General features: G+C 47.9%; 1 protein-coding gene and 1 long non-coding RNA gene across 4 annotated transcripts in view; one reads left to right on the top strand and one right to left on the bottom strand.

Moving 5' to 3' along the window:
• Nucleotides 1–1029: 1029 nt before the first annotated feature.
• Nucleotides 1030–3225, bottom strand: LOC127693349 (uncharacterized). The gene is made up of 2 exons (XR_007979689.1): nt 3046–3225; nt 1030–2816 (listed from the first exon to the last, which is right to left on the bottom strand). It is a non-coding gene; the product is annotated as an uncharacterized LOC127693349 (long non-coding RNA).
• Nucleotides 3226–25997, top strand: part of Pik3r5 (phosphoinositide-3-kinase regulatory subunit 5) — a 64509-nt gene continuing 41737 nt past the window's right edge. For all 3 annotated transcript variants that reach the window (XM_052194124.1, XM_052194122.1, XM_052194123.1), the window contains exon 1: nt 3226–3408. The gene's annotated coding sequence lies outside the window, so the exon portion shown is untranslated. The remainder of the gene's footprint in view (nt 3409–25997) is intronic.

The following is a 25997-nucleotide window of genomic DNA, read 5'->3' as shown; positions in this document are numbered from 1 at the left end:
CAGCATGGCCAGTTTGATGTTATGAGTAGATTTTATTCAAATTTTGCCAATGGTTTCATTAAATGTCCTTCTTTTGGTCCAGGACCCAATCTTGAGTCTCTGATCACATTTAAGTATTATGCGACAATGGTCCCCAATCTTTATGTGCCTCAACCAGGAAACGGCTATTTTGTAGAATGACTCTCAGTTTGGGCTAGTCTGATTCCCCCCCCCCCATGATTAGATGGAGACAAAGCATTTTAGGCACGCACATCTCAGAAATGAATCAAGTCACTCTGTGTGATATCGTCAATGTTGTTCAGTTGGCATAGGGTGTGTCCGCCTGGTTTCTTTACTGCTAAGTTTCTGTTTTCTCTTTGTGACTGTTACAGATCTGATGGGAAGTTATTCATCAAAGCAAACAGCTCATTTTCCTTAGTCTCTTCAGGCTGCAATATCAAAAACACCACACCAGGAGTGGTTGGCAGTCAGCAAACATCTCTCACGGTTCCTGAACCAGGGAAGCCTAAGATAGAAAGTGTTGGCAGACACTGCTCCCGCTGTGGGCCTATTCCTCACAGACAGCCCTTCAATGTGTCCTCCCATGGGCAAAGTGACAACATTTCTGTGGGCTCCTTCAGGGAGGGGCAAGATGGCTGAATCCTACTATACAGGAAAGGACATTGGATTCGAGTTACAGATGGTTGTGAGCCACTACCTGGGTGCTGGGAATCAAACCAGGGTCTTCTGGAAGAGCAGCAGTGCTTTAATTGCAAAGCTATCTCTCCAACCCCCTGGCCAACTGATGATACCTGTCTACTGGCAATTTTTTTTAAATTCTTTTGTGTGTGCATATATTTAAATGCATGTGTGTGTATGTGACTACATGTGTGTGCATGTGAGTGCATGTGTGTGTATGAGTTCATATGTATATGTGTATGTGAGTGCATGCGTGCATGTGTGTGCATGTGTGTTATGTGAGTACATGTGTGCGTATGTGAATGCATGTGTATGTGTGCGCATGTGTATATGTGAGTGCATGTGTGCGTGTGTTTGCATGTGTGTGCATGTGTGTTATGTGAGTATATGTGTGTGTGTGTGGATGCATGTGTGTATGTGAGTGCCTGTGTGTGCATGTGTGTATATGAGCACAGGCTCATATGTACTGCGGCACATGCTTTAAAAAGTCATAGAACAACTTTCCAGAATGTGTTTCCCTCTTCCATCATGGGTTCTAGAGATGGAGCTCTGGTGGTCAGGCTTGTGAGGTGATCTCTTTTACCCAATGAGCCCTCTTTTCAGCCTCTGTAGGTAACTAATCTTTTCTTTCATTCTTCCTCCTTCCTTCATTCCTTCCTTCATTTCTTTTTGTTTGCTTGTTTTGTTTTGCTTTATTTTGTTGACACCAGGTCTCTCTGTATAGTCCTGACTGTTCTAGAACTCTCTGGCCTCGAACTCACAGAGATCTTCCTACCTCTGCCTCCTGAGTGCTGGGATTAGAGGCATGCGCCACTATACCCAGCCTTGGTAAATCCTTAATAATTTAGCCTATGACCCTTACATATTCCCCCGGACACTGAAACTGCAAATGTGAATGTTTTATTTTCTTCTGTTTCCCAGCTCCTGTGGGATCAGTCTTTTCCCAGGAGTGAATGGTAGCTGAAGTAATTTGTTGACTGGCTATGAACTAACAAAGCCAGAAACAGGTCTGGGGTGAAGGGTCTTCAGGAACCAGGGGAGTTTTCTTCGGAAAGGTGGCAACAGTAAGGTATGCCAACTAGCATGCTGGCTCTGGCCTTCTTCTAGAACACAGTGGACTAAATGTAAGATGGGGAAGTCAAAACGGCAGGGTGCTCTTTGAAAACATCAGGCAACGAAGGGAAGCCGGGCGATTGCAAACAGCCTTGTTTGTAAGAGGAAACAACAGCTGCAAGGTGGTGGGAATGTAACCAGGTGCCACCGAGTGACAGAAGTGCCCGTGGGTCTTCCCAGCTGCACTGGGGGTTGGGGAGTGTTTCTGGAGGCTGCCATTTTAATTTCTGTCCCGAAAGATACCAGGTGCTCTTGAGGTCTGGCTGGTGGTCAGCCCTGCAGGGACAACAACACACCCCAGTGTCGAAGGCAGGACAATTTCAAACTCAACATCTGGGCCACAGCTGCTAGTAAGAAAGAGAGCACAGTGCCATTGGAGGGCAGCATTGCTGGGTTTCTGGGTTTCTGGGTTTCTGCCTTCCGTTTTGGGATCAGCAAGAATGCAGAAGTCAAACATTCCATAGCTTCCCTACTTCACTCCCAGACTGTTACGTGTGCTCTTCTCAGTCTTCTTCATCGGACACACACTGTCCACCTTGTCCGTTCCTTTACAGCGGGGCTCGCCTCCTCCATCCCTCTCCTCCAAATGTCAAGATCCTTGTGTGAGCGAAGTAGACTGGAGAGACAATTGTATGGACCACGCTGCTCAGGTAGTCGGGAGGGAGATCACTGTGGAGAGACCCTGCTGGGCACTGAGCTCCTTCACACCTAGTTCCAACGTCTGGGCCCGCCCAAAGGGTACTTTCTGTTTCTGTCTATTTGGGGAAGTCGCTTTTTCTTGGTATTTAAGGAGTCAGGAAAAGAAAAACCATTGGGTTTTTACGTTAGCTTTCAGGTAGGGCTGTGGCTTTGGACCAACGTATGACCTTGCGGTCGGTTCTGGACCTACTCCTGGGAAGGTGGAACCCGGCTGAAGTGATGAGAGATTCTGGTGCAGTGAAGAGGTGGTGCCTTGTGGTGTGGGATCAGAGGCCGTGGAAGCAGTGCTGGAAGTTTGGATTGGTTGGAAGTTTCTAGGAAGGTCCCTGTAGACAGAATAGAGGAATCAGGGTGATCTTCAGCACAGCAGGGGTGTAAGCCTTTTAAGGGTTAAGAACACCCGAAAAAATAGAAGTAGTAGGAGGAAGTGGGGCGCTGGGTCGCAATGCGAGAAGGAAGCAACTCATCGGAGCTTCCTCTTTCTCCTCCTTCCCCGAAGCCCCCACCCACCCCTCCTGCACAGACAAAACGCTCTTCCGCCCCTCGGAACCTCACCTTACTCTTGGGGGGCTGTTATGCTCAATGCTGGTACACAAGCCGAAGCTTGTAGTTTCCAGGAGCAGATGGGGTCCCCGCGCAGGGCAACTGCTTTGAGTCCTAGAACCCTAGGGCTGGATGTATCTGCTTGACGCAGTCGGACCGCCAGAGGGCGAGAGAACCCGGCTGGGCGGCTAGCCCTGAGGAGACCCCGCCCCAGGCCCCGCCCCAGGCCCCGCCCCCTAGGGGTGTAGAGACCGGGCAGATGCTGGGACTTGCTGCCCGGCTCCAGCCCCCAAGCCGTGGTCGGGGCCTCACCCTAACTGCTGAGAGTCGCCGCTGGAGAGGGGCTCAGCGCCCGGCGCCCGGCGGGGACTGCAGGTGTGTAGCTGGGCAGCCAGGGGGTTCTGAGGTCACGTATGAGATCTCGAAGCACAGCCAGAGCAGGTTGGGACCATCCTGGAGCAATGTGCCCCAACTGCAGTCGGTAGGCTGTTCAGTTGGCGATCTTCTAGTTCCACAGTTAGGTTCCACCTAGGGGACCCGGGTCCAAAAACCCTTGGAACAAACCCAGAGGCAGAAGGGGCGTCCCAGGACTGTTCATTAAGATTTAAGTAGCAATGAGGCCAAGTGTGTACACAGCCTCCTGCTGGGTTACAGTCACCCTGTGCTCTGGAGTAAAGGAACCTACCTTTCTCTGGCGGCTCTGACCTCTCTGGGGGAACGTGGACAACAGGAGTCCACGCCCATCAGGACTGGGGCGTTATCCTCCAAGGAGCCTCAGGCTGTCCAAAGTTAGTGACTCTCGGACGCGGCTGCCGGTCTAGGGAATTGCGCGCCCAGCGCTATGTTTATGCGCCTGAGACACGCAAATATGAGTGTTTGAATGTGTACACTTGTGTGCACCGTAACGCTGGCATGATAGCCCATCCGAGGGTGGAGGTGGTAAATATGCAAGAAGCTCAGGACAACAGGAGGAAGGAGGTTGTTCAGAGGGAAAAGGAAGGCGAGATGAAAGCAGCAGGATGTGGTATGAAGTGAGTTAAGCCTCCTGCTGAGAGGAGGGGTGGCTTTTGGCAACAGGAGGGCTAAAAGCAGGCCAACTCACCTGAAGGCCTTTTCTGAATGGTGGTCCACTTTGCTTTGGGCTTTGCTTTCTTTGCCTGGTAAAGTCGGGTTCCCAGAGCAGAGCTGTGCTCCTGTAATGCCTGTTGAGTCTCTGGGACCCAGTTGTACAGTACAGCTTTCCAAGGTGAAACAAATTTTAAATAGGGTTCTTAAGCCTTGATGGGAGAGCTTGCTTGGTAAGGTAGAGGTTGCTTAAGAACCATGGGTAAGATGGAATAGAGACCTGAGTTCCAGCCAGGCTCTGGCATATGACGTCCCTCTGTCTGCCAGGGTCTCCTTATTTGTAAAACTGGCTGTATATGTCTGAGCTACAGGATCATGTCAGAAATGAAAGGACACGATGCAATGAGAGCTACACGGGAGACCCTCCACTATGTTTGTTCCAAGCTCTTACAAGCCCATAGAATCCATATGTTTAAAGAGGTTCAGCCAACCGAGGAGCTGAACTGTGCATAGCACGTATAAGGATATATCCTCAATCTGAGATGGACGCGTCGTTCACATTTTGTTTCCATATATTGGTTATTATTTAAAATGTTTGCTATTTTATTTGTGGCTGTGGATGAGAGCATACACGTGCCTGCTTGTCATGGTGCATGTGGAGGTCAGAGGGCAGCTGGAAGGAGTCTGTCCTTCCAGCTCTGTGAGACCCAGGGAATAAACTCAGGTTGTTAAGAATGGCAGGAAGCCATCTCACCTGCTCCGTTTATGTCATCTCTGAGACAGTCTCAAGCTGTGTCCCAGGCTGGCCTCCAAGTCAGTATGTAGCTGAGGCTGGCTTTGAGCTCCACCTTACACTCATAGTTTAGCAATGTAAAAGTTAACATGTTACTATCATAGGCCCTGATGCTTTTTTCTTGTCAATACACAAAATGATGGTGCATCTTTACAACTGATGGCATCTTAGAGTTTATTAAATACAGGGTCTATTTACAGATTGGAGGGAATGGTGTTAGAGGTACATGGGTACACACAGAATTATGCCAGTAAACTATTCTGCATACATTAAAAAAAATCGAACCTCGTTGACATTTTGTGGTATCTAGGTTTTTTTGGGGGGTGGTGTGTTATTGTGTTATTGTTGTTTTTTGCTTTGTTTTGTTTTTGAGACAGTCTCACTGTGTATCCCCTAGCTGACCTGAAACTCACTTGTGTAGACCAGGCTGACCTTGAACTCACAGACATCTGCCTACCTCTTACTCCCAAGTGCTTCGTTTAAATCACTTTCAGCGGGGATTAAAGGCATGCACCTCCATACCTCTTGTAAAGACAGTGTTGCCTGCTTTGTTAAGGGGACACATCAGATCTGATTGAGTAGCTTCTCCAGAAAGTGATGAGATAGTTGGAGCCCTCTCTTCTCCTTTGTACCTTGGCCTGCTTCTGTTCCGTTTCCCTCCATCTCTTTCATCCTTCTATGTGACTTCTCCCCTTTGGCTACACTTTTGTGGTATATTGGACACCGCGAAGTGCTCTACGCCCTTTCATCTTGATATCCACACTCTAAGATAGCTGTAGCTATCTATCACTCCCAGTGCTGAAGCCACTCAATCAGAAAGTGCCAGCCCTGGGATGACTCCAGCATCTGCTCTTGACCAGAGGAGAGAAGGCTCCAGTGGTGGGTTGTGGTTTTGCTTCCAGGCTGGCTGGCAGCTAGCTTTTGGTTCATTGGGATTCTATGCTTCTGGGTTGATGAAGGCATAGATATCCCATGGGGGTGATAAACGAGAAAGTAGGTAACTTTCACAGCTCAGAGCATGAGTCCCCTAACTCGCTCATTTGGGTCCCAGATTCTGGCCAATAGAGCTTGACCTCAGGGGACCTCCTGCATCCTGTTGCTATGGTGATGGGAGATTCTCGAATCTGAGTGCATCTCTCTTCAGCTGGAAGCCTGCAGAAGGCTCTCAAGGCCTCCTGCCCCCAGCCTAGCCCACCCTCCTGCTTTCTCTTGTGAAGCCCAGGAAGTCCTCAGCTTTGAACCTACTGTTTCATCTCCCCAGACTGCTCTTCCCTTCCTCTTCCTGCCCAGTGAACTGAAAGTTCCTCCCTGGGTGAGAGGGTTAAGGTCCGTCTTCCAGAGTCTTCCCTGACCTCTGCTCACCCTGTAACACTAAGCTACCGTCCCTCTGTGGGCTCCCAGCACAGCGCCCACTGCCCTGGTCCATGGGGAACTATCAGAGACAGACAGACACAGCTATGGCCTGTTCATGAACAGCATGGCTTCAAGCGGTCACCACAAGTCTCCCTAGGATCTGAGGCAAGAAGCCCTTGGGAGGTACACAGCCCCAGTAGAAGCTGCTTAAATGCAGGATGGTGTGGGGCCAGCAGGGCGGGGTCCCCAGAGACTGTTGTGCTTTTCATTTTCGTGTCCTCTGGAGTCTTGTTATTGTGTTGACCTAGGCAAATGAGCCATGTGGTTTCTTCATGCGGGTGTGGGCAGGGCTGGGATGTGGAGATTGAAGGTGGATTCTAGCCTGCGGGTCTTGCTTGTTCAACCTTTCTCCTCCACTCCTAGCCACACAGCCTTGATTACAATCAGATGCCTCTCTGAGTGTCATTTCCCCTGACTATACGGCACCAGTGTTGGCATTTGATCAGGCCCAACCTGCTATGGGAGCATAGCCGTTTCTTCTGGAACATGTTCAGTGTACAGTCATGGACCAGGATCAGAAGACATGGGAAAGCAAACATGGTTCCTGCTCTCAAGGAGATGTGGTCTAGTGGTTCAGGACATGTAGCACAACGATCATCTAGTTACACGTGTGAGAAATGCATGATGCCGTGGGGGTTACAGGAAGGGAGTTTGGGGTTTAGGGTTATGTCATAGGTTACTTGACACTTGAGAGATAGGAAATAAAAGAAAATAATACTCTTGATGATGAGAAAGTGAACATTTGACAGGTACTTGCTTATGGCTCTGTGGATATCTTCTCTCTTGAGTTTGCCCCCCAAATAACTTGGGGTGTATGTATAATTATGAGGGGCTTCCATATTTTGAAATTAGATGTTACAACAAATAGTAGTGACTTGATTCTATTTCTGATGTGGACCAAGGGCTCTTTGAATACTCCTTCCCCTTCCCTTATTCCAAGGTGCATTTTGCGGGTATCAAGGTCTTAAATACTGTTGCGATGCGGGAGGCTGTTCTTTGATGGAGAGCACACCCATCTCGGGATCCTTTGTGGTCATGGTTTCTGTTAGTAGCTCAGGGAGTCTGTATCCATAGGAAGCTCTACCCATTGAAGCCACACCTTTCTCTGGTGTCTCTTAAGCACCCTGTTCTTGACATGTTCAGAAACCTAGCTTCCGATTCTCTGGATCGTGAGTATGGTTCTTGGTCAGCTCCCAGAGACCTCTTCTCTGTCTAAAGCTGTCTTCCATGAACCCCAGCATCCACTCAGACGTTTGTTCCTGTGTGGCTCTGTGGTGTGGGCTCTTGTCAGGCAAATCTTCACATAGCCACTTCCACCCAACCTGGTCGGTGTGGCCACCCTCCTCAGGGGGTTTTCTACATCAGTGAGGTCACTTCATCTACACCTGCACTCTTTAGGTCAGTGACTCTCAACCTTCCTAATGCCTTTAATACAGTTTCTTATGTTGTGCTTACCTCCAGCCATAAAATTATTTAAGTTGCTACTTCACAACTAAGCCATAATATAAATGTTATAAACCGTAATGTAAATATCTGTGTTTTCCGATGGTCTTATGGTCTCAGGTGCCCCTATAAAGGGGTCTTCAGCTCCCCAAGGGATCTCAAAGTTGAGAAACAGTGCTCTGAGTAGTGGGTCCCTCTGAAACACCGATGGAAGGGCTAGTTAGTAAGCACACATGTATATGTAAACATACACACACACACATACACACACACACACACACACACACACACTACCTCTTTCACATAAAATTCCAGGGTCTTCTTAGGTTTCTATAGTCCAACAAAGAGCCCAGCTTAGTAAACTGTGTTCCAGAAAACACAGTCGTCTCTATACAGCGAGGAAAAGCAGGTGCTATCAGAGGCAAGATGGGTAATGAACATTTTAGGGGGCACCAGGGGAACCACCTTAGTGACTATCTATCTAGTGAGACTTTGAGCCATGTGGTAGAGGACCACTGAACTTCCTGAGCCCACTGAACTCCGTGAACTCACACTGAGCACGTCTTCTGCATTTCATTTTTTTCACGTGGAGTCTCACTATGTAGCTCGGACTGGCCTCTAACTTGCACTCAGTACTGAGTACTGAGCACCTCCTGAGTACTGGGATTACAGGCATGTGCCGCTTTGTCCAGCAATCATCTTCTGGATTACCCGTGAAGATTTAACTCTAACCCATTTCTAAGATGGCAGCTGAGCAGTGCCTTTGCTGATAACATGCTGATAAGAAGCACTTCCACTTGGTTCCCCAGCCAGGGCCCCAGATTTACGGCTAGGACTCGGGACAGAGAAGTAGCCCCTAATGGCTCTTTGCCAGTTATGTCTGCAAACCTCTGTGTTTCTGGAGACTGGCTTGTTTCGGGACTTCCTTTCTTAGATGTGGTGGTGACGCATTAGCAGCAATATTCTTGAAAGGTTCTTTCTTCCATTGCTCACTTACAAGGAATGTTAAAAGCATGACTGGATAGTAGGACTGTGAAAGACATTTTTAAACCTGTGCTAGGAAATTCTTTCACCTTGGTGGGATAATATGACACAGTCTAGTATTAACTTCCTCTTATTGGGCCTTCCTTGCATTTCTGGAATGAATTCAGTTATCATTTTAAGTACAGAACTAGGTTTGTTCAGTGTGAGCAGTGTTCAGTGTTTGTTTAGGAGTTCCACGTCTGTACTTAGTGTGTTAGTTTCCCATTGTTGTTGGATGCCTGAGATAATCACTTTGTAAAGAGAAAAGGCTGACTCGGGCTCCTAGTTTTGGAGTTTTCAGTCTACAATGGGTTGGCTTCACTGCCTTGAGCCTGTGGTGAGGAAATAGGGCCAAGATTGAAGCATATGACAGAATCAAACTGCTTACATCGTGGCTGGGAAGGGAAGGGGTGGTGGAGGGAAGGAGGAAGAGAGGGAGGGAAGGAAGGAGAGAAGAAGGGAGGGAAATAAAGAGATAGAGATAGAGAGAGACACACAGAGAGAGCACTCTGGGGTCTTGCAGTCCCCTATGTAAGTATAATCCAATTACCTAAAGACCTCTCACTAACACGTCCCCACCCCCTGCTTCTTAAAGGTTCTGTTACCCCTACTCTTAATAATACTGAACTAGAGACCAAGCATTTAGCATACATACATGTCTTTAGGAATATCTAAGATTCAAATTACCCCAACTCTGCTCCCCTTAATTTCTCGAATGCTGGCTTTGCAAGGTGAACTTAGAGGCAGTTCATCGTTCGCACCCTGGGGCGACTTGCAGTGTGGGGTGTGTCCCTTGACAGTCCTAAGAACTGCCCTGATGCTGTGGTCCCCTGCTCCTGGCTTCCTGCCATCCCGCCCTCTCTGATCTTCTCTCCTCTGCTTTTTCCGTTCTCTTAGGCGCATACCTAGAATCCCCAGCCCCCCATAGATAACACTGAAGAGTCATTTCTGGTTTGTTTATTTATTTATTGTTTTTTCCTTTTTCCTTTTTATTATTATTCTTTTATTATCTTTTTACAGTCCAGTCATTATCCACCTCCCGGTCTGCCCTCTGACAGTTCCTCATCCCATCCCTCCCCCATCTCCAAGAGGATGTCCCCCCATTCCCCACCTCTACTCCACCAGACCTCCCCCACTTCCCGGGGCCTCAAATCTCTTGAGAGTTAGGAGCAAGTTAGATGCATCTTTTCTCAGTGAGGACAGACCAGGCAGTCCTCTGCTGTATTTGTGGTGGGGGCCTCCTATCAGTGTATGTTGCCTGGTTGGTGGCTCAGTGTCTGAGGGATCTTAGGGGTCCAGGTTAGTTGAGACTGCTGGTCTTCCTATGAGGCTGCCCTTCTCCTCAGTTTCTTCCAGGCTTTTCCTAATTCAACCGCAGGGGTCCCTGGCTTCTGTCCATTGGTTGGGTTAAGTGTCTGCACCTGATTCTTTCAGCTGCTTGTTGGGTCTCTCAGAGGGCAGCCATGCTAGGCTCCTGTTATTTCTGGTTCTTGACTCTGAAAGTCAGTCACTGCATCTTCGCCTTCCATGCCCTTCAGCTTATGCAGAAGTCATTCCCACAGGGAGCCAGGCAGATTCCTCTGAGGGCACCTGCCCCCTTCATAGGGTGCTGATTAACAGGCCGTGTTATGCCCAGAGAGAGATAACCAAGGCGGGTGTGGACATGATGTAAAATTATTTTTAAGAAACCAAGGTTTTTCTCTAAGCAGACGAGAGGAGAGGTGCCAAGCATCTTCAGGTGTCTGAAGGGCAGCTGGCTTCCTCTGGAAAAAGGTGAACAGGATGGGAAAGGGGTCAGGGACAGAAAGGGAAACGGAAATAGAATTCAGCTCACTTCAAGGAAGATCTTAGAGGAAGTCAGAAGAGATTACATTTTGACAGCCGTCTCCCTATTGGTGAAAATATTCTGGGGAATGTCTGCTGCTCCTACGGCCATGGTAGTGGCCATGGTAGCTGTAAGAGCAGGTGTGAGATACCTCTGCTCTTTTCTATTTGGTGATCGTGTCTGACTGTGTACAGGACTTCTGTCCAGGAATGGTGGTGCATGCTTATAAGAAAATCACTGTGAGTTTGAGGCCAGCCTAAGCTTCGTAGCAAGAATGACTCTTTTTTTTTCCCAAGTTGATTGTTCTGAAAGTTGAAAAAGTAAATAAGAAGTCTGGTGGGCTCAAGAGAACAAATCCTTGAGCCAGGCAGTTACCTCGAAAGTTCTGGCTGTTAAAACAACCTCAGTGCTCACGGTGACCCCCACTAGAGACCTAGATCTTTCTCACATCCTAAGCTCGGGTGTGGGGCTCTGCTTGGGGTCCTCTGTTCTTTGCTTTCTCTGACACACTAAGTCCCACTAAAAGTCATCAGGGCAGAGGCCCTCAAAACTCTCATAACCAGCCACAGGCCCTCCATGGTGGACCAGGAGTGAATGGCCTCTGGAATGTGTGACTTTCCGGCCAATATTTCATTAGCCTTTGAAATTTGCATTTGTTTCTGTGCTGACATCTTGGGAGATTCATTTTGAGAGAACTGGATGCTCGGAGCCCTGACCGTGCTTGGAGGAGGATAGAACTGTGGTGTCACACTCAGGTCACTAGAGGGAACAGAAGATGCAACCATCAAGCGTTCTACATAGTGTCCTCCTCATCTCCCCGACCAGTTGCCTCCCGGACCAGTTGACACCAGGATTCTGATCTGGAAGTTTCTAAGCTGCTCTCTGGATGCAGCCTTGTGGGAACTATGGTACAGCTCTGATCCTAAAGCTGGGCAGTTCCCTCAAAAGTGACTCTAACTCGTGACCCTCCTGGAATTACAAGCATGTGCCACTGGGTCTCCTTCTTGGAAGTTTCTACAGACACCTGAGGCCACCTGCTGTTTGCGGGAGCTCTCCCCTTCCTCCCCATGCCTCTGGCCTACCCATCCCCCTCCGTCCTTGGTCCCCTTTCTCCCTGGACACGCTTCTCTTTCTCATCCCAGCCCTGGCTTCTAAGGACATGCTGGCTGCTTTCCCTTGGATGCACTGTTTCACTGTAAGCACACATCTGGAACCTAACGCATTTCCTCTGAGGACTTCCCCATTGCTGTCTCTTCTGCAATCCAACTCCAGCTCTGAAGTCTCGGCATCCTGTCTGGCAATGTCCAGCATCTCCCGCTCTCCGCTCTGAGCCGCTGTGATGATGCTCCCTAACTCCCTTGCTCTGACCCGCTGTGATGATGCTCCCTAACTCCCTTGCTCTGACCCGCTGTGATGATGCTCCCTAACTTCCCCGCTCTGACCTGCTGTGATGATGCTCCCTAACTCCTCGGCTCTTTTGTCTCTGACCTCCCTCCTTTCCTCTGATGTCCTCTGACTTTTCATCACTGCACAGCAGTGGAGGACTTCTGTCACAGGCTCTTCCTTGCTCTGCCGGGAGCCATGGAAGTGAGTTCATCACTATAGCCAGAACCTTTTAATGGCACCCCATTTTGGAGAAAGCCTAGTGTCCTTGATGTTCCTTAGGAAACAGTACAGTGACACCATGTTCTTTCTAAATTCTCACCTTCTCAAATTCCTCCCCAAGACCTAAGGTGTTTTTGCCCCTCAGCCTCACCTGGTAAAGAATGTTTTCCAGCCCTTTCTTTCACTCCTGAGTCCCCAGTGCTTTGGGAGAAGTGGTATTTGGCCATGTTCAGTCAGTAACGGCTGAGGCTATGGCTACCCCACAAAGCAGACAGCACAGGAAGACCTGGGACCATGAGGCTGACTGGTAGGCTGAAGTGCCCATATTTGACCTCTCCCAGGGGTTTCACTGCAACTCCCTTAGGGGATATAGCTTCCAAACATCTCACTGGCTTCCTGGGGACCCTGACAGGTTCCAGCACCTATGCCTGTGCCTGACAGCAATGGAACAAAGTAGAGAGATGTTCTCCAGTGCCATTTCAGGCCCCAGCTCTGGCAAAGGCCTGCGTTGATACCTCTGGGGATCTTCTGGCAGTCAGGATCAGCAGAGAGTGGGTGGGGTGGGGAAGTCCTGAAGCACCTCTCCCCAACCACTGACAAGCCCCAGTCTGTAACAGCTTGGGTACAGGAGGCGGGGGAAGTGTCTGTTTGCAACACAGTATTTACAAGGCTGAGAGCCTTCCTGTCTCACCTACCAAGTAGTCTGTGGGTCAATTGGGAGCAGCATTTTCAGGAGGAGTCAGACAAGAAATGGTTGGGAGGATTTCTGAGGATTCTTTAGACATCTCTGGGGGTGCCTGGTCTGCCTGACATAGGACAGGTTAAGGGAGATAAAGATACATGTGTTTTAATTGGGAAGGAGACATTATATGCAACAAGACTCAGTGACCCGCATGCTCCTGGCATCCTCCTGTCTCCACTTCCCCAGCACTGGGATTTCACACTGCCATACCCAGTTTTTTCACATGAGTCCTGGGGTTCCAAACTGTGGTCATTGTGTGTGTGTGTGTGTGTGTGTGTGTGACCAACACTTCACAGACTAAGCAGATACCTTTCATTTTCTGAAGAGAAGCTGAGCTTTGAAGAGGGAGGAGGACTCTCTCTGGAATGGAGAAAAAAAAAACCCAGCAGACAAAACCCCTCTTTCTAATTTGGAGTCCATCTAGATGCAGAGTGCCACTTCCCCGTGTGCTTCTATGGCCTGAGGAGGCCCGTGTCCAGAGCCCCTTACTGGCCACAGATACGAACGAGTATCTGGAAAGATCTTGGAAGGTTCTTTAGGTCTTCTTAGCCAAGGGGATAGGAATGTCCTCCATGATCCACTGAAGAGAGACCCAAACCTCAGCTCAATCTTAAAGACACGAGGCTATTTTTCAAAGTATGTTATTTCTTTAAACACATCAGAGAAAGGATGGAATGTATGAGCCACCCAGCTTCGGGGCTGAGGCGTGAAAACCTTGACAGCGACGGGCTGGACTGTGGGTTACAAAGTGAGAATACCGGTTTGTGTAAGAATATTTGCTATGAACGGTAAAGGGGCGGGGAAGCAGTGATAAGGGTGTGGCTTTAAAGTTCTTGTTAATAAAAATATCTAGTCACTCGCTGGGATGACACATACCTGTGAATCTAGTACTTGAGAGTCTGAGGCAGGAGGATTACTATGAGTTTTAGATGTATCAAAAAAAAACAACCTCCTCCTTGAGAGAGACAGAGGCTGTTCTGAGGACACTGAGGAAGAAGAAAAGCAGAGTTGAAGCAGCCTGAAGATGCAAAAAACAAGCAAACAAACAAACCCCACCAAAACAAACAAAACCCTAAAAAACTAAAAAACAAACCAGTCAGCTAAATAAGCCAAACAGACAAACAAAGACCCCATAGTTCTGGCCTGTGAGGCTAAGCCCAGGGCCAAAGGTGAACTATTTGGAATTCTGTCAAAAGTTTGTTCCAGAAAGTACGGAGTCAGATGGCCAGGGTGCTGGGGACAGGAGGAGTTGACAGACAACCCTCAATGGACAACTCACTGATGCATCAAATAAGAACACCTCATAGGTGACACCAACTGCCACTTCTCCTCTTATGTCCCACTTTGCCCCAAGGCCCCGAGCTGCCCTCTGGGATGGATGTAGCTGTCAGAAAATGCCTTTGGTAGGCCAGGGCTAACTCCTACTGTCGGCAGGCTCCTCTGGGGGGGGGGGCGGTGCTGAAGGACTTGGTTGGGGCCATCATTGAGTGATAGCCATACTTCACCTTGGGTCTAGAGCTCAGTCTCTTCAGAGAGAAGCATGCTCTTCTTCCTCTCCCACACTCCTTTCAAAGATGGGGATTGCTTTCCCCAGGGGTTTGAACTCCTAAGATCGGCTCAGAAGGTAAAGATGGGGCCATCAGTTTTACTGAAGTGTTTGCTGTCTCGGAGGGAGGAAAAGTTGTGAAATGTTACTTACTTCGGGGTACCTTCTTATTGGTCAGTCATGGATGGTCTCAACTCTGTTACTAAAACAGGAACTTTTCTACAGAGAATTGCTTCAGTACTGCCTGGCCACCTGTGTATGTACCTAACAACGCGTGACCTGAAAATCCTTGAGTTCCTGTCCCTCCTATACAGCCTCTAGAACAGGTGACACAGGCAGCAGCCCATCTAGAAAGTTGATATCACCTCTCTGGAGGTCTTTATGAGGTGGCCTCCTACAAGGGAATTTTGGGTAAACAGTATGGGCTTCATTTAAGGTCACACCATAATCATACTCTACAAATTTGGGAAAGTCCACTGTTTGTATCAAAATGACACAGTAACAGATAAGCAAAAACATTCCGTTTTCTGACTCAGTCTGGACAGAGACCTTAGCGCATTGCTTGTCTGTTGTATAGGAAGAGACCCAAACTGCTAGTAGCTTAAACAAGCAAAGGGTTCATTTCCTTCTCAGATAACAGCTACGTGTAACTGAGCCACATGTTAATGACAGCCCCTCAGGTCGGAAACCAAGCTTCCTTCTGTCTTATGCCTCTTTCTTTTCTCTGCATGTAGCTCTCATCCCGTGGTCCGTGATGGCTGCTTTAGCCATCACATTGTCCCTCTTGCCAGCAAGAGGAGGGCAGTAAGGGTAGGATGTGAACCCTTAACAGCATGCTTTGGAAATCATATTCATCGGTGTCTGCTCACACTCCAGCGGGCACATGAGCAGCTGAGAACTGTAACCTAAAGTTTCTGCGAGTTATTGTCAGAGAAGAAAGGAGTATGACAGAAGGGCAGAGTCTCAGTCATATTGGAAATCTACTCATTTGAGTGAATCCCCACTGACACATAATCTTCATTGCTCTTGCCACAGAATACATGTCTTGAGAGCCCGTTAAAAACTTTGAATAAAAGAAAAATGACACGTGAACCTGGGAGAAGCTCGGCGAGTTAGGGCGCTGTGGAATTGAGTTTGAATTCTCAGAATCTGTGAGAAGCCAGGTCTACCAGTAATCCCAGTGCCCCTCGGCTAGATGGGAGGCAAAACTTAGAAGCTCAGGGGCTAGCCTGGTGCATGTAAAGCTAGAGAGAAAAGCCCCATCTCAAATAAGGCACAAGGTGAGAACCAATACCTGAGGTTGCGTTATAACCTTCACACACGTGCTATGGCATGTTCATGTGTGCACTTGCACACAAACATGCTCACTTAATCCACAACACACATACACACATCAGAAATGGCATGTTGCACCAAAAGACAGAATCTTCTCAAATGTCCATAGATAGACAAATGTATACATTATGTGTGTATAGTGGACTATTCTTCAGAAGGGCTGCGAGTCTAACACTCACTACAAACCTATGAGCCTTGAAGACATGCTAAGTATAATCAGCCAAGCACAAAGGAATGAATACTGTTTGCTTCCAAACCGTTGTTTGAGAGCTAACCACAGATCTCAAAGTCAAAGGGATGGAAGATCAGAGATGGTCAGAGGCAGAGAGGAAGGGGGAACAGTTAGTGTAGACTATTATATGTTGTTCCGTTTTGGAAGATGAAAACATGCAGGCGATGGAGAGGAGGGCTGGCTGCTCATGACATGAAAGCACTCATGCCACCGAGCTGTCCATCTTATGTACAAAACAATGTCATTTCATATGTTGTATATGTTAACACAGTTTTAAAAGATGGCGCTCCACGTGGGTCCATCGGCCGGGGTCTCTGGTGTTTTGTGATTGATATCCCTACAGATAAAGATGCTCAATATTTTTTTGGGAGTTTACTAAATACAGCACGGAACTAAATCAGCAAGGAAGCCACCAGACAGAGCTTTGATAGTGTTTGTTTTTATAGTATCACTGGATTGTTACAATACTTGCTACAATTCAGAAGCATTATTTTTGTAGCAGTTTGCTTTGTTTTGTTACCTGTTTTAGATCAACAAATCCTTCCTAGTCACTGCAGTCCCAGAATCCCTGTCTAAGTGTTAGGGAACTGCTTTTTATCGGTTCATAGAGAATGTTGCTGCGTGAGCTGGTGGACTCCAGGATTGGATTTCCAGGATTCTACCTTTTCCCCCCTGTCCCTCCTTCTCTCTGCCTTTCTCTCACACGTCTCTCAGTTTCTCCAGTTGTAGACCATCAGTACTGGCTCCTTTTCTTTAAGAGTCTGAGGTGGCTGAGCAGTGGTGGCACACACCTTTAATCCCAACACTTGGGAGGCAGAGGCAAGCGGATTTCTGAGTTTGAGGTCAGCCTGGTCTACAGAATGAGTTCCAGGACAGTCAGGGCTACACAGAGAAACCCTGTCTCGAAAAAAAAAAACCAAAACAAACAAACAAACAAACAGCTGTCTGAGGTGAATTTATCCACACCTACAACCCAAAGTTTAGTATAAGCAGCAGGGCCTGGGCAGGGCTCAGTAGTGGAGTGTTGGCTAAGGGTATGAAAGGTCCTGGATTTCACCCGCACCACTTCGGATCATTTTGTATCATACCCCAGCCCCCTCCGTCTACCTTCACCCTATGGCTTTTGCTAACTTCTAATCCCAAGTCAAGGATATTACTCACCAGGTCACAATTCAGCAATGCCTCTACACGGTCACTATACAAGCTCTTCTGTTCTTGGCCTGCCGTCAGAGACCATTCAAGAGTCTAGCATCACAGCCTGGACAACTTCATCTAATGTGTTCATGCCAGATACGTTAGCCTGTAAATCAGTGGTTCTCAAGCTTCCTAATGCTGTGACCTTTTACTACATCCCTCATGTTGTGGTGATCCACCCCAACAAAAAGTTATTTTTGTTGCTGTTGCGTAACTGTAATTTCGCTACTGTTATGAATGGTAATATAAATGATTTTGGAGATAGGTTGAAAACCACTGCTTTAAAGGCCCATGGCTGGTGCTCCTTGTAGGGATGATGCGGTTCTCGTCCCTCTCTTTCTACCATCCATTCCTCATTCCCCAGGACAGCTCCTCCTTCCAGAACACTTTCTAGAAGCTGCACCTCAGTAGAATCTTGGCCAGTGAACATTCTCCTGCCTCCAGGTCGCTCTCGTATCTGCCCTGTAATAAACTCCACTGGGGCGCCTATCCTTTGGGGTCATTTCTAGTTCAAAGATCATTTTGGATATTGTTGTTTCCTTTTCTTTTTCTGTGCTTTCTAGCACTCCACATTTTTCTGGGTCCTCAGCCTAGGACAGGGTGAGATAGATCACAGATGTAGCAGAGCCACAGAGTGGGGTTCTGGGTGGAAGCTGTCGACCAGCTCACATCCCGTCGGCAGCTGCGAGTGTTCTTGTTGCTTTAGGCCTCACAGACCCTGTGCTTCCCACCTTAGACATGTTTGGGTGTGTAGTGGTATCGAATTGTAGTTTTAATTTTCATTTCCTTTATGACTAATGAAATTGAGTGACTCTTCTTGTATTTGGAGGCCAACTGGCTGTCTGCTTTCTTGAGATATAAGGTTCAAGTATTTTGTCCATCTTTCTACAGGGTTGTTTGTCATTTTTTGGAATTTTCATTGTTGCTCCTGTGACATTGTGTGATAACTACTCAGGGGCCACCCTTCCCCCAACCATGACAAATTGGAGCTCTCTAAGTCTTGGTAGGTTCATCATGCCATAAACCCTCAATACACATTTCCTATGTGTCCCCTTAAGGAAGCTGATGATAATGGAGATACGATGTCATGATAGCACCTCCGACTGCCAGAGGTGGACTTGGAGAACAACCGGGCAGGCCCTCCGCAGGGTCCTCCATGCCCTTCTCAAGCCTTGCTTTGTAACATGCCCACGGTGTAGGATGCGCATTCCTGTTTGGGGTCCTGGCTTCCATCTGCACTTAAGGCCCAGGAAGTCCTGCTGGTTTCTTTACATCCCCTGCCCCCCAGCCCCACCCCACCCCGTGATGCCACGCCCCCAGCCCCCACCCCATCCCGTGATGCCACTCCTGCACGACATGGCTTTGGTTTTCAGTTTTCTTTCCTCTCAAGTCTCAACCTCTTGGAAATCTGCTTCCTCAAAATCTGTGACTCATTTTCTGCACCTAGCATTGTCTTCAGTGAGGACTACAAGCTCTAGGGTGGTGTGGTCATATCCTCCCTGTTTGCCTCTCACTTCTGCTTTGTAAAAGCTTGCATTGTGGTCAGAATCAAAGACAGCAGTTTCCACCATTTTCTGTGATCTTCCAGGAGAGGAGAGGAGCAGGAAGCATGACAGTTTAACTTTAGTTTAAAGGTCCAATTTCATTCTGGTGTACCTTCTAATTCAAATTGAATCCTTGTCATCCCTAGACCATAGCTCTGGCTTTATGATCCAGGAAAGAAAAGTAGTATCTCAGTTCTAGTATATTTCTACCCTTTTTTTGTCTTCTTTTGGACTTCTTTGTCATTTTACCCATCCATCCATCTATCTATCCATCACTCATCCATCCATTCACCTACCTATCCATCTATCCATCCACCCCTTCATTCATCTACCCATCGATCCATCCACCCACCCATCTATCCATCTACCCATCCATCCATCCATCCATCCATCCATCCATCCACCCACCCACTCACCCATCCATCCATCTACCCATCTATCCATCTATCCATCTACCCATATATCCATCTATCCATCCATCCATCAAATGTGCCAGGCATTGTTCTAAGAGTAGCTGGTGCTGGTATTCTTTTTTACATCAAGAATTTGTTTAGTTTTGTTTTATGTATATAAATGTTTACCTGCATGCATGTATGTGTACCATGTGCATGAAATGATTGAAGAGACCCGAAGAAGGCATCAGATCCCCAGAAATTAGATTTGCAAGCAGTTGTGAGCCTCCGTGTAGGTGCTAGAACAGTCCTTGGCAAGAACAACCAGTGCTCTCAACCACTGAGCCATCTCTCCAGCCCCTGGTGCTTATATTCTTAAAACAAAACAAACCCTTCTTTTTTAGATGTATTTATTTCATGTGTATGGTCACCTTGTTTGAATGAATATCTTTGCATCACATGTGTGCCTGGTGTCCATGCAGATCAGAAGAAGGCATCTGGAACTTTGGTTCTAGATGGTTGTGAGCTGCCTTGTGGGTGCTGGGAACTGAACCCAGGTCCTCTGCAAGAGCAGCAGGTGCTCTTAATGGTTAATCCATCACTCTTCTAAATGAGGCTGCAAGGGAGTGAAATATGGAAAGCCCTGGGAATAAATAAAATGTACCAGGTGTGATGGTGCACACTTTTGATCCCAGTACTTAGGAGGCAGAGGCAGGCAGATCTCTGAATTCAAGGCCAACCTGGTCTACACAGTGAGTTTCAGAACAACCGGGGCTACATAGTGAGACCCTGTCTAAAAAAACAAACCAACGAACAAGTGTACCAGAGGCAGGAGCATGCCTGGTGTGCTGTTGGGATTGTTCAGGTCCTTTCAACGTGGTGACATCCATGTGGGCAGGAGCAGACTTCAATATTTGATATAGACAGTGAGTGTATTAGTCATCTTTGCGTGTACCACAGCGTCAAGCATTGTTCTTGTGGCTGTATCTGCTAGATAAGAAGGGGTTTTGCTTGAGTAAATGAGCAAAGGCTGGACAGTCCCTAAGGGCTCTTCTACCTCTGGCTTGCCGCAGTTGGCTTAGTTGCCTAGCACACAGCACCATCTGTTGCAGGAAATATTAAAAAGTGAACCTGCCAACTCCCCACACTCCTGCTTCTCTCAACCTGCCAACTCTTTGGCCCTGCCAGGCTGTGTTTTGCTCTAGTACCAGCACTGGCGGGTCACAACGCTCTGTCCCACATTCCAATAACCAAATAGACCCGCCATCCTCACAGTTTAATAATAACGCAATACCCAATAACCAGGTCAAAACAAGACTCAAGGCTTAGGGTTAACCAATCAGATTTATTTATTAATAAATTCTCAATATACAAGATGCCAATACAATAATTTCAGAACCAAATGATAATGATAAAAGCTGCCTACCTAGATTAGACAAATTATCCCAATATTCTAACCTTTGCACTATCATAACAACCTGTGGCTGGTCATAGCCATGCTGATTCATGTCCACTGCCATCTTCCTTTCTCCCTCACTACCCCAAGATGCTCCCTGTCTTTCCAACTCCTAGCCCCGCCTCCCTTTTCCCTATCCAATCACAGGCCTCCCACTACTCTAATGTAATAGTCAGGGAAAATCCATGTCTTTCTGACCTTCCTCACAATCTTTTCTGAACACATGGCACAGCAGCTTCTAGTAATATGACCTGGTCTCTGTCACAATGCCCAGTGTGTGTGTGTGTGTGTGTGTGTGTGTGTGTGTGTGTGTGTGTGTTCCACTGCCCCAGAATGTAATGCTGTAGAATGTCAGCCAGTTCCTTGATTCTGGGGGTGTTGGGAGTTTGACTTCATGAAGTGGGGTGGTATCTCTGTGCCAGTAATGTCCTCAGCACTTGGTGAAGCCTCAGCTGGGAATATGGAAACATCTGGAAAACAGAACTGTGTCTACAGATTCTTCTCCATTTCTTGGGCTTCCTCACACCAAGGCAAACTCTAGGTACAAAAAGAGACAGTAGCTGCCTTGCCATTTATGACCCAGCCTTGCAGCAGGCTGCTTCCATTGTAATTCACTATTGTCACAGTCATTGGCACGCCTCAGTTTAAGGACAGAGAAGTTAGAATCCACTTCTGGAACTAGAGTCTAAGGGACTCTAGAGACACCATTATGGACATCTTTGGGTACTATGATGTTATCAAATACCTTCTATTTTCTTGTTTGTTTTTTTGTTTTTGTTTTTGTTTTTTGTTTTTGTTTTTGAAACCAGATCTTACTACATAGACAAGACCAGTCTAGAACTTGCCTTGTGCCTCAAACTCACAATGCTCCCACCTCCACTTTCTACATCCTGGACCTACAGCCATGTACTACCATGCCCCCATCTCTACATTGTTTTCCTATGGTGAATTTTCAGGGACTTTTCTCTTTCCTCTGCTACCAAACAAAAGTGTCTTGAACTCTTATTGAGTCAGCCATGAAATCTCCTGGCTGAAGGAGGACTGTCAGGAGCCAGAGGGAGGAGCACGGCTCTGGACTTGGTGTTCTGTCCCCTAGGAGCAGCATGTAGAACAGGGGTAAAGGCAGACCTGTTTGTTTGTCAGGGTGAATTCCCACAGAGCTGGTATCTGACTACATGCTGCATAGAGTGGCTGGTTCCCAGAAAATCTAATGAGTCCTGGCTATGCCATCTGAGTGGGTAAAGGACCCAAGCCTGTCTGGGTGGGTAGTGTGTGTTCCTCCTTTCAAGGTGAGAGAAGGGGGACAAGTCAGGCCTTGGAAGAGAAAGGCTTGCTGGCTTCCTGGACTGCTCCATGACATACCTACCTGCATCCTAGCCTTAAACCCTTCCTCGGGAAGAACAGATTCTCATGGCACCTCCTGTTACAAGTGTATTCATTTGCTGGGGACTCAGTAGACATGCATTTGTTAACCTTCTAGCAGGAAATTGTGGATTGAACAAATAAAGGAATAGGTATACTTTTTCCCTTCCAATGTAAGGGGACAGTATCTATATGAGGTCCCTGGATATAATGATCTGTGTGCTAGTGTGACAGGCTCCTGGACCGTGGGTTGCTAGACACAGAAAGGTCTCCAGAATTGTGTCTGAGCAGATTGGAAGTGTCCTGGTGCTTCTCCTAGGACCATCCACATTCCTGCTGTGGTCAGGTGCCTCTGAGACCTAAAGACATGGGAGTAGGGTTGGGCTCAGGAGTTTAATGTTTCCATATTACTAGCAATTAGGTTCCCATCTCTAACTTTCTAGGGAAGGAAAACCTACCCCATATCATTCTAGAAGAAAATCTTGGAATGTTAGTACCTAAGGGGACTTTATTTATAAAATGAGTATTTGTCCTTCGAAGAAGTTCCCTAAAGATTGGGGCAGGAGTAGAGCCCAACACAGAGAAGGTACCCAACAAGACTGTGTCCTCTGGGCATAGCTGATGTTATTGTGCAGTTAATCTGTAGGTGTGACAAGCATACCATCAGTTGAGAGAATGTCCTTGGTTTTAAGAGATGCCCACTTGAGGAGGGTGTCATGGTGATTACCTTTAATCCCAGTCCCAGGAGGCAGAAGCAAGAGGACTTCTTAAGTTCAAGGCCAGCTTGGCTATATAATAGGCTCTGGGCCACCAGGGCTACAAAGCAAAACAAAACGACAAAAAGACATTTGCTAATATCTTGTTCTGTTTCACATGGTTTGATGGGTTGCAGACATGTGGTGAATAACATTTCCATTGATAATGAAATGGATATACCATGGTAGTCCTGCAACGTTATAATGAAGTTGAGAATTTTTCTATTGCCTAGTCTATTGGCTGTCACAGAGCTGGAGCATACCACATTGCTCACAGGTTTGTGATGCTGCTGGTCTACTACTAATCATGTAAAGGGCAAAGCGCATCACTATGCAAGGGTAATACCTTCACAATGACAATAAGTGGCTCATGTCACTGTTCCTGGCTTCTGTATTTACTATAGTCTACTTTTGAATATTAGTTTGGAGTATCTTCCTTCTACCTACAAAAAAAATGTTTGCTATCGGACAGCATGCCATATTATGCCAGAGGCAGCCTCCTGTGTGCTCTCCCACGCCATACCCTAAGGATGCACTTCCCCTGCTGAAAGTAACACATGACTACATGCAAGACATGATGCGCACAGCCTGAAGCTCAGTTTCATATGGCTCAGCAAGGTATATGTTTCTCTGTGTATAACATGAGCATTAGATCCCCCCAGTTAAGGTCAAATAGGAATAAGGCAGCAAGGGTAGAGACTTCAAAATGTCCTCCTTTCCTCCTCCTGTGGCCCTCTGCCCACAGCCTGCCTCTGCCTTGCCTGTCTGGGGGGTGCAGGAGGATTGAGCTGGGCAGCAGGCTGGACTTGCTTGGATGCGAATTTGCCTGTAGCCTGAATGAGCAAAGTGGAATCCTCAGCTTGGCAGGACACCCGTCAGGGAAGGTGACATTTTCCCAGGGCCTGGAGCATCAATGTGTGCATGAGGAGTGATGTGGGAGTTTTGATGATGGAACAGAAAGAAGGCATGGGGATGGCTGTGGAAGGGCTGTCCCGGAGACACAGGCAGCTTACCGAATGGGTTTAGGCAGAAGGCAGCAGGTGTGCTTTCTTGGGGGAGGCCAACAGAGAAGTAGAAGGCTGGGGGTTTGATCTTCAGCCCCAGATCAGGGTCTAACCATCCATCCCTCCAGGGGCTTTTAACTGCACCTGGGAGCCTGGGACACCTCTGTCAGAAAACAACCAACCAACCAGCGAGGCTGGGGACTAGGTGGGATGGGACCCCTCGTGGGAAGCTTCCTGGGTGATCTTGCTTCTCTTATCTGCTTCCTGTTGCCAAGGAAATCCAGCTCCACTGGTCTTTCTAGAGCACTTGCACCATCTTACTAGAAATTCCCAGGGAATGTAGATAGGCCTTGGGGGAATCCCCCACATAGTCCTCCCCAGATGGTTCTCTAAGAATAGAGATCTTTCTGTTTCTTTATCTTAAGGCTGACACATTAATGCGTTAATGTGAGAGGTGGGATTTGAAGTAGCTGTGGGAGGAACTGGAAGATAGTAACGGGTTACAACCTCCTGGCCTGGCTGTGGCAGGGAGTCCCCTGGCCCTGCTCCCTCTGGATCCTCAAGCTGCAGAGTCTTGAGGTGTTCTGACACATCCTGTGCCCCAGCCCACCACTGACTGCTCTCGAAGCACAGGCCAGATGTGCAAATTCTGCGGCTGTGCAGGGTCGAGGGCAGTACAGCTTGCTTTTCTTGGAAATCATCAGTGATTTGTTAGAAAAACAGGAAACACTGGTGAGGCTGCTGGTGTGCATCTTGACTTTTCTGTTTTTGTTTTTGAGTCCCTTTCATCTATGTCAGGCCCAGGTTGTTTGGAGGGTGTTGCCACGCAGCCCAGCCCTGAAAAGCCTCCTCCTAGCAATCGTTGCCTGCCCACCTTCCTCTTTTCTTCTTCCTTGGGCTTCTGCACCCTCTTCCTTCAGTCCCAGGGAGCGGTACAGAGATGGGTCAGATAAGGTAACCATGGAAACATGATGATGGATATCAAGTTAGACTCTTTCTTCTGTAAGGTCTGGAGTAAGCACCTGAGCCTGCCTCCCTCTGCCTCAGCCCCAGATCTCTTCACCCACCTGTTGATTGTGCTTGGACTGGAAATAAAGCTGCCTCTGTTTGTGGGACCTGCTGTAGCTGGGATTCTGGAGTGGCTACCACTGACCTACTGCTGCTCCTTGTATGACATCACCACTACAGGAAGTGCTTCGTCTCTGCCTGGCTACACAGGAGCTGGAGGAGCCCTCAGATATCACTCTCTGTTCATGGGGCCACTGCAGCTGAAAGAGAAGCGAGTCTCTGCAAGTGTCTGGAATACAGAGGAAAAACATGGAGGAGACAGATTGTAGTTATGTGTGTATTAGATCTTTAAGAAAGTTCTAGAAAGTGCTGCTGTTTCCTAGAGTCACCTGCGGGGTTTTCCCTGAGTCTCACCAGGTCAGGGGTAAGCACTGAGGATGTCTGGTGGTTAATTCCCTCAGGCTGCTTTGCTGCCACTCTTCACTCCATGTTTAACAACGTGGAAAGCCATTTCATTCTGAAGACACAGTGGCCTGGAAGTTACCCAGCTTGGCCCATTGTCCTTCACTCTCCAAGCAGGGCCCTGGGGCATGAGATGGGCTGTGCCTCCCATCATGAGAGGTTCTGACTGAGCTGTTGCCTGGCTTGCATTCTCTGCAGATATCTACCCCTGCGTTTTCATTCATTGCTGTAGTCTTGAGGCCATACCTCTTCCCAGGGGAGCTGGGCTCAGGGACTGCTCTTTTGAACTTATTTAAGAAGTCTGATATGAGAGAGGTGAGAAACTCCCCACACCATCCTGGGTACGATGCTTGGCAGAGGGAGGGAACTGTCCCAGAGACAAGCTGGTGATGCACTGTTTAGGGAGAACTCAGAAAGCAAATGGACTGGGGGAACTCTGGACTGGACAGGGAGAGGGTCAGTCATACCAGGACTCCAGGACACAGTGAGCATCTACAACCGATAGCAGCCCCCAGGCCCATGTCCTCATTCTTCAGGGTTTCATAGCTACGGGGTGAGAGGGGGAGGGGGGAGGGGGAAGAGGGAGGGGGCAGAGATTCTCACCTGCAGCTGTGCCTGGGGCCCATGAGCGAGGATGGAGGACAGGTGACATTTTTAACCGAAGACTAGTGTTTCCTTTCATTATGAACATAGTCAATAAGCCACAGTCATATCAGCAGCACCTGTGTCTTTGTTGGCCACAGAAATCCAGATGTGCGTGCGTGT

The sequence above is a fragment of the Apodemus sylvaticus genome, chromosome 10, assembly GCF_947179515.1.
Source record: "Apodemus sylvaticus chromosome 10, mApoSyl1.1, whole genome shotgun sequence".
NCBI lineage: Eukaryota > Metazoa > Chordata > Mammalia > Rodentia > Muridae > Apodemus > Apodemus sylvaticus.
The sequence above is the reverse complement of the archived record's forward strand: the minus strand, read 5'-3'. Positions and strand labels throughout refer to the sequence as shown.